Below are 14,972 nucleotides of genomic sequence, written 5' to 3'. Positions count from 1 at the left end.
GACCCACCGAGTGTTGCTAGGGTAAAAATCTTCCGACGAATGTGCACGCGGCGCGCGCCCACCTAACTGGAATGGATATGAGCAACACATCTCGAAGAACAACAGTTACAAAGGTGAGTAACCGTCTTTTGTGTGACAAGGAATATTGTCCTTGTTTACAGTAAGAGTCCAACCAAATTCCATTGAAGTCAATGGAAAGACTCCCTTGGACTTCAAAGCACTATAGATCAATTGTTTTCTCTTCTAACTTTGTGTCAAGGATTCAGGATAAAATTTTCAGATGTACCTGATTTAGGGACCTAAATCCAATTTTGAAAAGGGATTTAGGCCTGCTCTATAAATAGTTTGTGTACTCATTTAACTGTTTCAGCTAAGGATGCAATATTTGACTAGAAGAGCTAAATGGGTATAATCCCTAGAGTGAGCACAGTTATATTAGTGTAATGGTGCCTTAGACATTATAGCTTTCTCCCCTAAATTTACAGGAATAAACTATGCCAGTATAAGCATCTTTATCCCAATATTCCTTCATCCCCACTGAGATTGTATAACTTTAACTATACCAGCTTCAAACAGATATAGTTAAAGCACCGCTCAATGCACCATGAATCCAACCATGTATCTGAGATACATCAATGATACTTTCATCTGCTGGACAGATGATCCAAACTTCCTCATAGATTTCAGCGATCCATTAAGCTGGTTCTGGAACATTCCTACACCAGCATCAACATCCTGGACATCATGATCAGCTCCAGCAATTGAAACCTGCAGACAACTATATATAAGAAACCCCTGGATCACCTCACATCCACAGATCCATCACTACCACCTCAGAGATATCACAAAATCTCTTATTCAAAGCGAAGCACTCAGATACTGCAGAATATGCTCTAAGGAGAAATTCCAGGATACACACCTAAATGTGCTTAGAACTGCCTTCACTAAACAGGGACGCTCCACCAGAGAAGTAGATTTGGCCTGGTAGAATAGGCCTGGGAGAACCTGCTTCAGTAAGGAAAAGAAATTGCCACCCCTCGCTATAACCCATGATATGTAGTATCATTAAACAACCTTATTCAGTGGGGACCACATTCTGAAATAAATCTTCCCAGAATCTTCTGGCCTTTGAACAACCATCCCAACTTGCCACATTCATCATCAGAAGAAAGATTCCCATGGACCAGGACATGCCAACTCAAAGTGGCACCAGACCCTGCCAGAACAATAGATGCAAAACCATCTCCACTGCTACAGTGATCAATACCACCTTCCCCATGGCATATCTTTCAAGATTCCTGGGTCCTAAATATGCCTGTCACTATACATGGTGTTCCTCAGCTAGTGCATCCAATGCCCCAACAACAATGATGGGTGAAACCAAACAATCACTACTTTCTTGATTAAACTCTCTCTCTCTCCCACACACACACAAAAAAAGCCCAAAACTCCATATCATCCACAGGTAAACCCTTTTTACACAGCAGTCACTCCATATCTGACCTGTCAGTCCTCATCCTGAAAGAAAACCCAAACACCACCTCTAAAAGACAAGCCTGGGAACTTAAATTCATAACAGTCCAGTGGAGGGCAACAAAAATGATTAGGGGGCTGGAGCACATGATTTATGAGGGGAGGCTGAGGGAACTGGGATTATTTAGTCTGCAGAAAAGAAGAATGAGGGGGGATTTAATAGCTGCTTTCAACTCCCTGAAAGGGGGTTCCAAAAAGGATAGATCTAGACTGTTCTCAGTGGTAGCAGATGACAGAACAAGGAGTAATGATCTCAAGTTGCAGTGGGGGAGATTTAGGTTAGATGTTAGGAAAAACTTTTTCACTAGGAGGGTGGTGAAGCGCTGGAATGGGTTACCTAGGGAGGTTTTTAAGGTCAGGCTTGACAAAGCTCTGGCTGGGATGATTTAGTTGGGGATTGGTCCTGCTTTGAGCAGGGGGTTGGACTAGATGACCTCCTGAGGTCCCTTCCAACCCTGATATTCTATGATTCTAACTCTGCTGGATGCTGGAAACCATGGACTGAACAGAGACACTGGTTTTATGACTCATTGCAACAATTTGTAACACCATCCAACTGCCTGCTAATTTTTTTCATTTCAAGTTGAGTGATTTCCTACAGCATGTGTGAACTCCTTACACTTAAGAATCTGTCCAACCTTATATTTATGTTGGACTCTCTAGCTACCTTCAGCAGACCTGAGGAGGATCTCTGTGAAGCTCAGACGCTTGTCACTTCTGCCAACAGAAGTTGGTCTAGTAAAAGTTATTACCTCACTTACCTTGTCTCTGTCAAAAAATTACTTCATTGCATTAACAATGCTTGAATTATGAATTTTTTTTGCAGTTTTGCCAAACTACAATTAGTGAAAAACTATTTAAATATTTTATAGCTGTGCTGTGTTACACAGTAATTGTGTACTTAATAATATATGGTGTACATTACTTACGAGAGACATTAATTTGCTTCTTAAAGAAGTTTTAAAAATTAGCTAAAATACTTCATATTCTGTATGTTTATTGTTTCATAATATTACTGACATCTTTAAATTACTTGTTTTAATTAACTACATTATTAAAATATTGGGCACTTGAACTTAAAATGTCACTTTTTTGATGCAAACATGCTTGATGTCCTTTTAAGGTGATTCATTTTTCCAATCCTTTTGTGTGGGGGGGAATCTCTTTCCTCGTGTCTCTTCATTAGTGACTACAACACCAGGGTGCCAAGGGCTACTAAGAAAAATGAGCTAATAAAATAAGAGTTAAATAAATTTACCTTCATCCCATTTCTGTGCACCATTCCAGCTGTTACAGGGAATCATTCTTCCAGATGAAGGTTTCTTGTAGGGGCAGCTACTCTGGTGTACAGTACAATGCAGCTACAAACAATGTTGGAGGGTGCTTTAAAGCCCTAGGTCAGGAAAACACTTAAGCATGAGCTTAACTTTAAGTCAGTTTGAAGTCGATGGGATTTAAGCAGTTGCTTGAAATTAAGCACATTCATAAGTGTATTCCTGGCTAGGGATGAACTTAAAACAAGAACTTTATTGATTAACTTTATTCAAGAACAAACTTAGGAATGTGATTAACTTCAAGCAACTGCTTAAATCTCATTGTCTTCAAATTGACTTAAAGTTAAGCTTATGCTTAAGCGTTTTCCTGAACTGGAGCCTAAAAGAGCAACAGGACTTCATCAACTAGCTCCAGGAGCACAATACTTACTGCTGGAACAAGTTATAATGTCACATCTAAAGCCACCACTCTCCTCCTTCCTCTCCGTTTGTCCACCTCCCACCACCCTTCTTACTTCTATGCCTCTTTTCCTAGTTCCGAGTTTTTCAGAGCATGGAGCAATGCTTTCTTCTCTTTGTTGAAGAGGTTTCCTCTAGCAAAATAAAGTGGGATCCTCCTCCTGAGTTCACTTAGTTTAGGGGCCCATTTTAAAATTACATCTTTAAGTGTGCTCTCTTTTGAGAACTGTCACATTGGACAGAGAACACACTTTTCCATTCCCAGTCCTTTCCCTCCTTGCAAGTAGGAATAAGTAACCAGTAATTTGCATCCAACAAACTTCTGATAGCATTATTTGTATGAAAATACTTTATCTAAAATGTATAATTAAATTGAGACACATCAAGAATTTTAACTAGCTATCACACACTTTTCTATCAAAGAAAACACGAGAAACATGTAATTTTTCTTAAAAGAATTTTATATTACATGAATAATAAAAAAGTCTAAATTGGGAAAATGGCTGTTAATAATTAAATCTAGTATTTCACAATTTACATATTCAATCTAAAAAGCATCTCAAAACAAGCCACATGACTGAATGAAAAGATTTATTTTTGACTTGAAAACAATTTTTTTCTGCTTAGGAGAAAGCATACAAAAATACTGATTTTTCAAAGAAGACTCTATACTTTGTTCTATTAGAAAAGCCAAATAAATCAACAAGGAGCCCAATGAATTCTACTCAGACTGATGGAACATAACATCATTTACCCCCTTCACATATTCGTTTCTTCAGAGTCATTTTAGTGATTGAGCAGCAGTAAGGTTATTTTAGAGTTTTTATTGTGTTTCAGATTCAACAGTTGAAGGAAATCCCAGAAGAATTAGCCTATCTTGCAATTATAGCATGAAACGCTACCAGAATGCCTAGTAATAATAGCTTCCGACAATAATGGTTATTGAAATAGGATTCTATCTCCTGTAGAAATAGTGGGAAAGCAATAAATTATTATTCTATAAATTATTAAATCTATGGACAGAAGATAACCATGCGTTGAGTTCCTTCTCATTAATTAATTAAATGAGGACATAAACTCATTGTTATTGTCTGTCTATTAATTTAATAATTTATTGAATAATGGACACAGCTAATACAAAGTTGAACAGGATGGCATCCATCTTCAATGCTATTTCCACACTAATGAGCTTGACACTACATTATTTACTCCACCCTTTTCTCAAATATCTATATTTAGCTTTGAGCAGCAGAAGATTTTGTCTGGATTTGTAAATCAAGCACATAAGTTATTTCCAAAAACTTTGTGTTCCATCATAATGGATGCATCTTTTAAATCCATTTTAACCGTGATTCAAAACAAGAAGCCAATTGGGTGAGTTAAATGAACCATCCTGACTAACCCAGTTTAGAGCTCTAATCCTGTAATGGAGAGCTTGACAGATGCTTTCCTAAAGTACACTTAAGACATCACATTATCAGTCTAATAGTAGTTAGAAAGTGAGGTTAGGAGTAAATACAGAATTATATTCTTACCTCAGTAAGTGATGTTGGGTAAGAGTTTAAACTCTGTGTTAGTTACCCCTTCTCAGAAGTGGAAATCAGAAGTATTTCCTCACTTTTTGAAGCTATTGGAGATCTGTTTGAAAAGTGGTACATAAGTGCTGATCATTATTTCTAACAGGGAAAATGTGATGCCAGATGTATATTTTTTTATACAACATTCTAATTAAACTGATTTTACTAGAAGTATAAACTACTATGTCTACCAGAAGTAATTTAATGTTAGTTACAGTACTTCTGAAAACATCTCATTTTCTGGCCATGGCAATAACTCCATGACACTGTGTTGCTTTTCAGTCTTAACAATAATTATTAAATACTAAACCAAAGGACACAAATGCTCACTTGTCACAGTGACCCATGGCTCATGTTGTGCACAGCACAGAATGACTCCTGCAAGCCACATTGATTCTGTATTACCACATGCAACAAATGATCTTCAAGAATCACATTCAGTAGATAAATTAAGAGCATTTAATTTAATTCACATGCTTCTCTGCAATAAAGTAAGGAGATGTCAAAAAACAAATTACATTTGCTTTTATGTTTCTTTTAGCTAAAATGATTAATCACAATGCTTTTTTTACTGCTAGGTCATCGTCCGCATGCAGTCACAGCAATATCAAATGGAAGAGGAAGTTGGGAAAATTCACCAGAGAGAAAATTAACTGAACTAAAACTGACTTGGACCTAAGAACAACAAAGATCAAGCATCAGAACTTAATGATTTAAATACAAGAGGACAAATTTTTATTTTTGTTTTTATGTAAGTAAATAGAGGCTTGTAAAAAAAACTGCAGGGCAACAGTGATTTTTTCATATAGTGGGAGTCAATAAGAACTAACAATCATCACCTCGGGTACCTGCAGTAATTCTGATATCTTGCTATACTTACACAAATAGGGCCAAGGCTTCAGTTCAGCAAAGGATTCAGCAAGGCAATTAAGCCTGCGCTTAACTTTATGTACGCGCTTTGGGATATAAACATGGGCTTAAATGTTTTGCTGACTAGGAATGAATTGCTTGACTGGAATTCAAATTCTGAAGTCCTCACCTGCACAAAACTCCTTGAAATCAATAGAAGATTTTCTTGAGTACAGGCTTCAGAGCTGGACTCTCAAAGTCCAGTAACAAATACTGTGCCCACTGATATGCTCAGTGGTGGATGCTCACTTTGACAAAACTAACACAATGATTGCTTCAAGAGATTGCACCCAGAAGCAGAAATTAGGGGACTGATCCTGCAACCAGCTTGCAGGTAAATCTCCCAGTGAAGTCAACTGGAGTTGTGCTTGTTACGGAATGTAGAATGGTCCCAATTCAGCTCCTATCGAAATCCATGGAAAGATTCCTTTGGATTTGATGGGGAATAGGAACAAGTCTGATAAGTGCACCAGAATATGGCAGCAGAGAAAAGGAAGCTATAGGGAAAGTAATTGTAGCATCATGGGTATCCAAAGGAATGAGGTGAGATTACATTGTCTAAAATAACCCAATCAAATGACATGCAGCCAAAGCCCTCACACCGTAAGGGCTGCCTCTCCTAGACCTGACAACAGGTAGCTTCACCTGCCAAAAGAAGACTACTTTGTTTCAGTTCCTGTTTTCCAGCCTTTCTCTCAAACCACGCTCACCTGTATCCCAGCTAGTGAGGGACGGGAAGTCCATTACAGTATTGAAATGTGGTTCAAGGAAGTGGAGATGAATACATAGAGAATAACTCCTGGATACTTACATTTGTAGGCCTAGGGCCCTGGAGATTGCTTTTCTAGGCTGAAATATATCCCTGTGCGCAGTCAGTACAAGGTCTATGAAACACTTAACTTCTACTTAGCCCCTGTTTTTGAGAACTTAAGTGATGCGTATGCTTTGTGCTGTCCATCTGCAAAGGGATGACTTTCACCCCCAGAGCAGAATTCTCTGCGTCTGTCTGCTGCAGTGTGGAGGAGCCAATGCAGACTATTCTAAACATGCAACAAAATTCTGACCTGTGAATCAAAGAGGAGAATTTTGACCATTAAAGAAGCAAGTTTTACTACTGCATATGCGTTTTTATGATTGCAAAATGCATATAATATTACATATAAAATCAATAAATGAAATGCTTTTTAAAAAAAAACATGAGCTGGAAAGAAAATGAAACTAAATTAGAAGAGTGGCATCCTAGTATGTTTAACCAGGAAAAGATAGGTGGGTAGCAACAGAGTGATTTATCATAATAATGGAGGAGAAATATATGCACCCAGTCATAAACTTCTGGGCAATCTATTTTTCTCTTTTGCTAATCATAAATCAGCATTTTGCTTTGTGCTTGAAAAGAAACACTTTATAGTACCTGAGGCTGTAACAAGGGGGAAAAATGGTTTTCTTCCAAAGGTCAGGACTGAAACTCATAGAAATTTCCATTTTTATACCACCTGGATACAGATAATACAGTACAGTATTTAGATCCAGATCACTGTTAAAGGCCCTGGTGACAGAAACTCCCCTAAGGGTGTGAGGTTTAAATAAGAAAATGTCAATGCCCCATTCAGACAGAACTAATTTGCCATGAGATCTGCTAGCGATTTAAGTGCCTACCATTGGTATGTCATGGTGTGTGCGTGTGGTGTATCTTCAGTATTGATTAAGAGTGAGGGCAGATCTACACTGAAAACTTACATCTGCATAGTCACCTCTCTCGGGTGTGAAATCCACATTCTTGAGCGATGCAGCTATTCTGACCTAATCCCCGTGCAGACAGAGAAATTCTGTGGACCTAGGTACTGCCTCTTGGGAAGGTGGCTTAACTACAACTAAGTGTCCGCACTGAAGCACAACAGTGGCATGGTTGCAGCAGTACAGGTGTGACACTGAAGCTTTTTAAGTGTAGACATAACCTAAATACTGACAGCAAAGTTTGTTAAAGAAAACCAATAATCAGGTGGAGAAACATCCTGTTTATCTAACTCTGTGTGCAAAATTAAGAGGATATGAGTTAAAACTCTATGAAAAGTCTAAACTGTACTTTGATTGCCACCAGCCAATCCACCATTAGTCCAATGGCTGTATGACAGCCAAATTCTTTTCAGTCAGAATTTTGTGTAAGGACTACAGGACAGGGCCACATATTATTAACAGAAGTAGCTCAATCAAAGTACTTTACCAGACTTGTCATTCTTGCCACTATCTGCAGCAGTGGAATTAATTTTGGTTTATTGTATTATAGTTATGTCCTTCATTCCTTTGCAGGCTGACATAGGAAAGATATTTCATATTCAGTGTGACATTCCCGTGCTATCTTATGTCCTGTTAATGCCATGTTAGCTGTCCTGAGCTTCCTTATCTGATTAAGAAGGGAAAAGTAAATTGAACATAATTTTATTTTTGTCTTCCTCCCACCAAGCAATGTGTAGGGTAGTTTGACACAAAAGCATAACAATTAAAATTCTTTCATTAGCATGTTTCTGTTTTTCTAAGAGACAACCATCAGGTAGACTCAGAAGAGGATTATGATACATGGTTCTCCTGGCTACCTGGTGAAGAACAGTGGAGGATTATAAAACACAGTCTTATGGTTCTCAGTTTTAATTGAACAGGAACCAAAATGGGGATGGTTGTGGGGTGGGGAGAAGCGGGAATACACAAACCCATTTTTTTAATCTAGGAACAGGCTCATCTGATTAATGCTTTTCTGGTTTTGCAGGTCCATTTTGTTTAGCTAGGAGGAAAAGTTTGGTTAAACATGTGGATGTACTGCAGTGTCAAGGTGTATCTACACTGAAATAAAAAACCTGCAACCTCACGGACCTAAGCCCAAATGTCTACACAGCAATTTTACAGCCTCTCAGCCCAAGCCCCACAAGTCCGAGTCAGTTGACCTGGGCCAGCTACAGGTGTTTAATTACCATGTAGATGTACCCTCAAAGAGCACAGGAAATCAGAGTGAGCCCCACCCACTCTAGCTCTCACCCTCCAATTGCCATATTCTCTTAGAATCTTAGACTCCTTCTACTGGATTCCAACCTTCTCTTGGTATAATCTGACCGCCTATTAACCACAGCTGCCTGATTTAGCTCTAGGGGAGATTGATCAGGATCTCCAAGACACTAAAATGTTGTACTTTTATATAGTGCCAAGGATCTCCAAGGGCCATGTTTTAAAATGTATTTAGATGCCTAAAGATGCAGATAAGTGCCTAGTGAAAATCCTTCTAGCATCATATCTGTGTCTTTAGGCCTCTATACAAAGTGGGTAAGTATTTTTATTCCCATTTTACTGAAGGAGAAATTGAGGCAGAGAGAGGTTAAGTGACTTCTCCAAGAGCATACAATAGAATAGTGATAGATCTGAGGCTAGACCCCAGGTCTTCCAATTTCCAATTCTCTGTGCTAACCAGTAAGCATCCAACCTCCTAGAAGGGGGCATTGTGTAGCATTGCATTATATTGAGTCCTGTACCATGATATCATCCCAAGAAGTAATGTGACAGAAGATCCAGGAATTGTCATTCCTGACAGTGGTAGTCAGAAAAGTTTGGCAACAACTCATGAAGTCCAAGTACCAAATCTATTCATGGACCTCTAAAATTCTTTGTAAGGTACTGAATTCTCTCAACTGATTTGGCTGTTTCCATTTTCTTTTTCTTTTTCTTTTCTTTTCTTTTCTTTTTTTTTTTTTAAAGAAAAATTTTTAAAGAAATTTTTAAAGAAATTTTTCAACTGAAGCTGCTGCTGCTTTTGGGGGGAAAAAAGATGTAGATTTGACAACACCAAAACATTTTATGAATTTGTGATAATTTTTCCAGACTTTTAGGTTAAAAAATTCCTAAAATAAAAATAAAAAACCTAAATGATTCATTTATAACTTTTTTAAACTAAATGTTTTAATTTTTTTTATTCAGAATAACTTTTTGTTTAGAAATTTTCTTTTAATTTCATTTTGAAATAATGCTCAGAATCAAAATGAAATGTTTTGTTCAATCCAAACTAATTGTTTTCATTTTTCAATTTGCCAAAAACGTTGAATATTTTTTTGCTTTGACCCAAAAGAAAATTCCTTTTCCTTTTTTAAAAATTGCCAGCACACTCAAAAAATCTGTTATTTGCCAACCTCTGCTTTTTATCTGTTTCTAATAAAGATAAGTAATTAGAACAGGTCAGGCAAAATAATTAAGGAACCTAGAAGGTTTACCATCTCACGCTTTCCGCTTTGTGTATTAACTGGTGGGGTACAATTAGGAGTGTCTTGTGTCTCATTCAACATTATTCATGCAACATCATGGAACTTGCATCAAATTGGCAAAAGACCTTTATTTTGGAGAAGGCTTCGCTTTTCTGCTCTAGAATATTGGCTATTTAAACTATAAAAGCTATTTTAGAGATGATATGCAAGCAGAATGAAAAAAACGACATTACATTTAGAATAATACACCCTAAATGGCATGCACAAGAGCTGTGTTTAGTCTGGAACTAGAAACATACCTTCGTGTGTCTCAAGTTCCCTGAAGTTGTTGTTGAAATGTATTATTTGTATCTAGAGGCCCCAGTCAGAATCAGCTTCTTGTTGTCCTAGACTCTGTATGACTTTGTAGGAAAACACAGTCTCTTCTCCAGTGCTTTTAAAAATAGCCAAAAGTCAAATGTTCTTCTCTGGGAAGGTAAAGATAAGTAGAAGACTGTGATGTATTAAAAACTGTATTTAAAGTGGTAAGTTATTACTTTAAGTCCTCCGGGGGTTTCTTGGTCCTGCTTTCAGGCAAGGGAGATTTATAGGGGAAGTGTGGAATCTGGGTCTAATAGCAGTGAGTCTGCAAAAAGCCAGCCTGGAGGAAGGTGGGTGCTTTAGAGAGCAGCCTGCTTTCTCTCTGTGTGTGTTTTTTGGTGCTTATGTGTTAGAGATTTGGGTTCGTAGAAATAAAGTAGTGTTAAAATGGTCTTTCTGAAAGCTTGCAATGTATGTTTTTATCCGGTTTCATTACTTATATGACATGAACATAATAAAGACATGTATGTTCTCATAATAATAATTAATTATGGTTAGATTGACCCTTGCCCAACATAGCCATGCAGAGAATACTACAGAGTAAGGATGTCCCCTCCAACTCTGCAAAGTCACATTAGGGATATCCTGGGTCTAGATCTCATGCAGCATGCTGGAGTTGTACAACTACTGCTCCCACCCACAAATGAGTGGGTGGAAAATATCTAGGAGCAGGAGGAGCCATGGCTCCTTTCCCCCTTGCTAGCCTGTGGAGCTGGTTGGATAGCTAGAGGCAAGTAAGCTTCACTCCTTTCTCCCTGGTGCAAGAATGATGCCCTGGGAGGAATCATGTCACAGTTCCTCCAAAGGCTACTCCTAGGGCGATACAGCCTATGCATCACTCTTTACTCAGGACAGTAATAAACCAGCTATACTGTAATGTTACCACTAACTATGCTGTAGTAAAATACTAATATTCTGTAATGTACTGTAATTAATACTAATATACTCAAATAATGCCCATTTAAGTGACAAAAAAAATGCATTTTTGAAGTGCTGCAATATCAATTGTCCTCTTGTATTAGCAATTTGACACTGAAAATGCTCACCAGAGAAAGTACTTTTCTCTTAGCCCTCAGCACAGTAAATGTCCTGAGGAATATTGAGAAATAAGTCAGAAGACACCACTTCCCTGTAGTAACTAGGAAAACCTCAGGGACATTTGAAGATGGTAATCTGTAGGCTGTAGAAGGAAGCCCATGTGTATTTTTTTTCTATGAAATTATTTTGGATAACATGCTAATCTTCAAGTTTCAACTGTCCATTATACAAGGTGGTCATGAAATTAAACATTGACAAATAGTAACAATAAATATGTCCTTGGAATGATGAGACACCATGAGCCGCTGCTTGTAAGCCCAGCAAACATTTACCTATGTATTCTGGAAGAGGAGTTCTACTGGGTGTTCTTTAATATAATGAATTTCTCCCTATCTGTTGAGACTGTGTGTCTGTTGGAGCCCTATCTAGAGAGCTCTGGCTCTTGAGTTCAAAATGTAGCAGCTCATGCTTTTAATTCTGGAGACATCTGGTTCAAACCCTAGTGTGTCAGCCAAGATGGCAGATGTCACAATTGCATAGGCCACCTCTCTCTCCATTCATGGTGCTATAATATTCATATGGCAACTACTTCTGGAGAAAAGTATTATTAGGAAAATGTAGGCTCGGTGCAGCAGCTGGAAAAAAGGAAGAGAAATCTGTGTCTTGTGACCAGCCAGTGTCTGTGGACCAACAGAGCTTCTTGCATCCCATTTGGGAAATGAACACTAAAGAACAAGGCGTGCTTTGTGTGTATATTTAAAGCTTACAACTCTTTATGTTTAAATACCTCCCATGATTATTAGAAATTTGAACTGGTTTTCCAATCAAGATAAGCTTTATCTCCTTTTATGCCCAATACAGCTATATTTTTTCCTATTTTCTATTTGAAGTTTGCTATCTGCAATGAATTGGGTGCTATTTACCCAGGAGGAAAAGATCACCTGCTGAACTTCCAAGAGAACCAGCACAACTTTTCTGTAGCTTCACAAATCTTGGGTAAAATGTCTTCCAGTTGCACCTGCACACATTCAATTTGACTATGCCCAGTCCTGGTTTTGCAAGTGGTAAGAATTATTCAGCAGAAGCCTCAAATATAATGGTAAATTGGTGTTTAAACAAGACTTGCGCAGAGTAGAAAGAGTGCACTGGAATGCCTAAGGGAATGACTAACTGGAATGGATTTTTGTTTATAGCCCCGAAGAAAAGAGCCTTTTGGGCAGATCTGAGTGGAGAGAAGACAGGAGGAATAGCTCAGTGGTTTGCACATTGGCCCACTAAACCCAAGGTTGTGAGTTCAATCCTGGAGGGGGGCACTTAGGGATCTGGGGCAAAAATCTGTCTGCTGATTGCTCCTGCTTTGAGCAGGGGGTTGGACTAGATGATCTCCTGAGGTCCCATCCAACCCTGATATTCTATGAGTCTCTGAAGTAGCTTAACAATCAGAATATAACTTAATGCACAAAAAAATACAAAGGAAAGGTAGGAGAATTTATCCACTTCAAACACTACTTTATTCATCTACAGCCTAATCTTGCTCCCATTGATTCCTTGCATATTTCATTACCTGAGCTAGCAACAGATTAATCCTGTATTGAACAGACCCACCAATCCAGATTACAAACTCTGTAAAGGTCCCTACATTTCTGAGAGCATCAGGTCAATCTGAGTTTGAACTCTAAAGGAGTCCAACTGCTGTGAGAGTTGTCTGTCACTTTCCTTTCATAGCATCCAAAATTTCAAAAGCAGTCCTCGCACTCCATGGGGACTACCATGTGTGATTTGTCCATTGCCTGACCCAGGATTGGAACTTGCTGGGTTTGGTCAATCCAGGTTTCAAGTTTCCTGGCCCAGTAGGTGTAACAGCTATGTTCATGTGACCCTTTATCATTGCTGTACTTCCGAGAACCAAAATAAAAAGCATATATAATTCTTATTATTACAGGTTTATCTACAACTAAATCATTCCCAGGAGCACAAATAAACTCTGAAAGCACTGGGCCAAATTCAGAGGTGATGTGTTAGGGGGTGTGAGCTCCATGTCGGTAAATGGGTGTGAGTTCAATTTAAAGTAACATAGCAGGAAGGAGGTGAGTCATTTTAGAGGTTGTCTATTCTAACTTGCATCTTTTTGTGTCCCCCTGTTAGTTGCTTTTGCTGCCCTCACTTCTGACCCCTCTGTTGGTTGTTACATATGATCTTAGACTTCCTTGTGCTCATTTAGGGCTTGTCTATGGCCTAATCTACACTTAAATTTCAGATTGACATAAATACATTGCTCAGAGTTCTGAAAAAATCCACCCACCTGAGTGATGTAGTTATGTCAACCTCATCCCCAGTGTAGGTGCAGCTAGGTTGAGGGAAGAAAATTTAGCTCCCATCACTCAGGGAGTTGGTGTTCCTATGCCAACAGAAAAACTCCTTCCATCAGTGTAGACTGCATCTACGCTATCAGACTATACCAGCATAGCTACAGCACTGTAGCTGTGCCAGTATAGTCTCTGTAGTGTAGACATGGCCTACATGAGGACACTCAGGGAAGTTAAGAATTAACTAAATGTATAAAATTAATATGCATTAGTTAAAGTGCACAAAATTGTTATGTAGATGCTCTTATTCAGAAGTAAAGTGGCCTTATTTCTTTTTAACTGGCCTGATCTACACTTAAAATTTAGGTAAACATAGCTCTGGTGCTCGGAGGTGTAAAAAATCCACACCTTTGAGTACCATAGCGATGCTAATGTGACACCCCCCATCCCCCACACTGTAGACACAGCTGGGTTGACAGAAGAATGCTTCCATTGACCTAACTGCCATTGTTCAGGAAGATGATGTTTCTTTAGTGACAGAAAATCCCTTTTGGTCACTATAGGCTGCATTTACACTATGTTGTTGGCATAACTACAGTGCTGTAGCTGTGCTGCTATACAGTCTCTGTAGTGTAGACATGGGCTTAATACTAGGACATTCAGAAGTAAAGTGTCCTTAGTTCACTAACTTATTGTAAGTCTATGGTACAAAATTAAGTTGACCTAAGTTATGTCAACGTACAGCCACCACAGTAATTATATTGCTTTTCATGTCCACACTACACTCCTTGTGGCAGCAGTGCACGTCCTAATCAGGAGTGCTTGCACCAGTTTAACTGTTGGTGTGGGTTAAGTTTTCTGAAAGGCAACAACAGTGGAATTAAGCAACACAGTGTCTACACTGACACTGTGTCGATCTAACTACAGTGACCTAAGCACTATGCCTCTCGTGGAGGTGGAGTTAAGTTGGTGTAGTGGGCGAGTTACATTAGTGGGTGCTACATTTTAGTGTAGATGCTTAGAGAGTTAGGTCAATGTAAGCTGCTTTTCGTCGATCTAACTCTGTAGTGTAGATCAGACCTTAAATTCGGGGGATTAAAGTAAAGCAAATTAAGCCCACTTTACTTCTGAATGAGGGAGTCCACCCAGTGTGTTAATATGCTTTAACTAATACACTTTAACTTCTCACCTTTAGTTTAATCCTCTTAAATTTCCCTGAATGTCCCTGTGTAGACAAGCCCTTAGAGTCTGAGGAACAAATTCAAAGGTGACGCATAA

Source organism: Gopherus evgoodei, chromosome 1 (genome assembly GCF_007399415.2).
Source record: "Gopherus evgoodei ecotype Sinaloan lineage chromosome 1, rGopEvg1_v1.p, whole genome shotgun sequence".
Classification (NCBI taxonomy): Eukaryota; Metazoa; Chordata; order Testudines; family Testudinidae; genus Gopherus; species Gopherus evgoodei.
Note: the sequence above shows the minus strand (reverse complement) of the source record.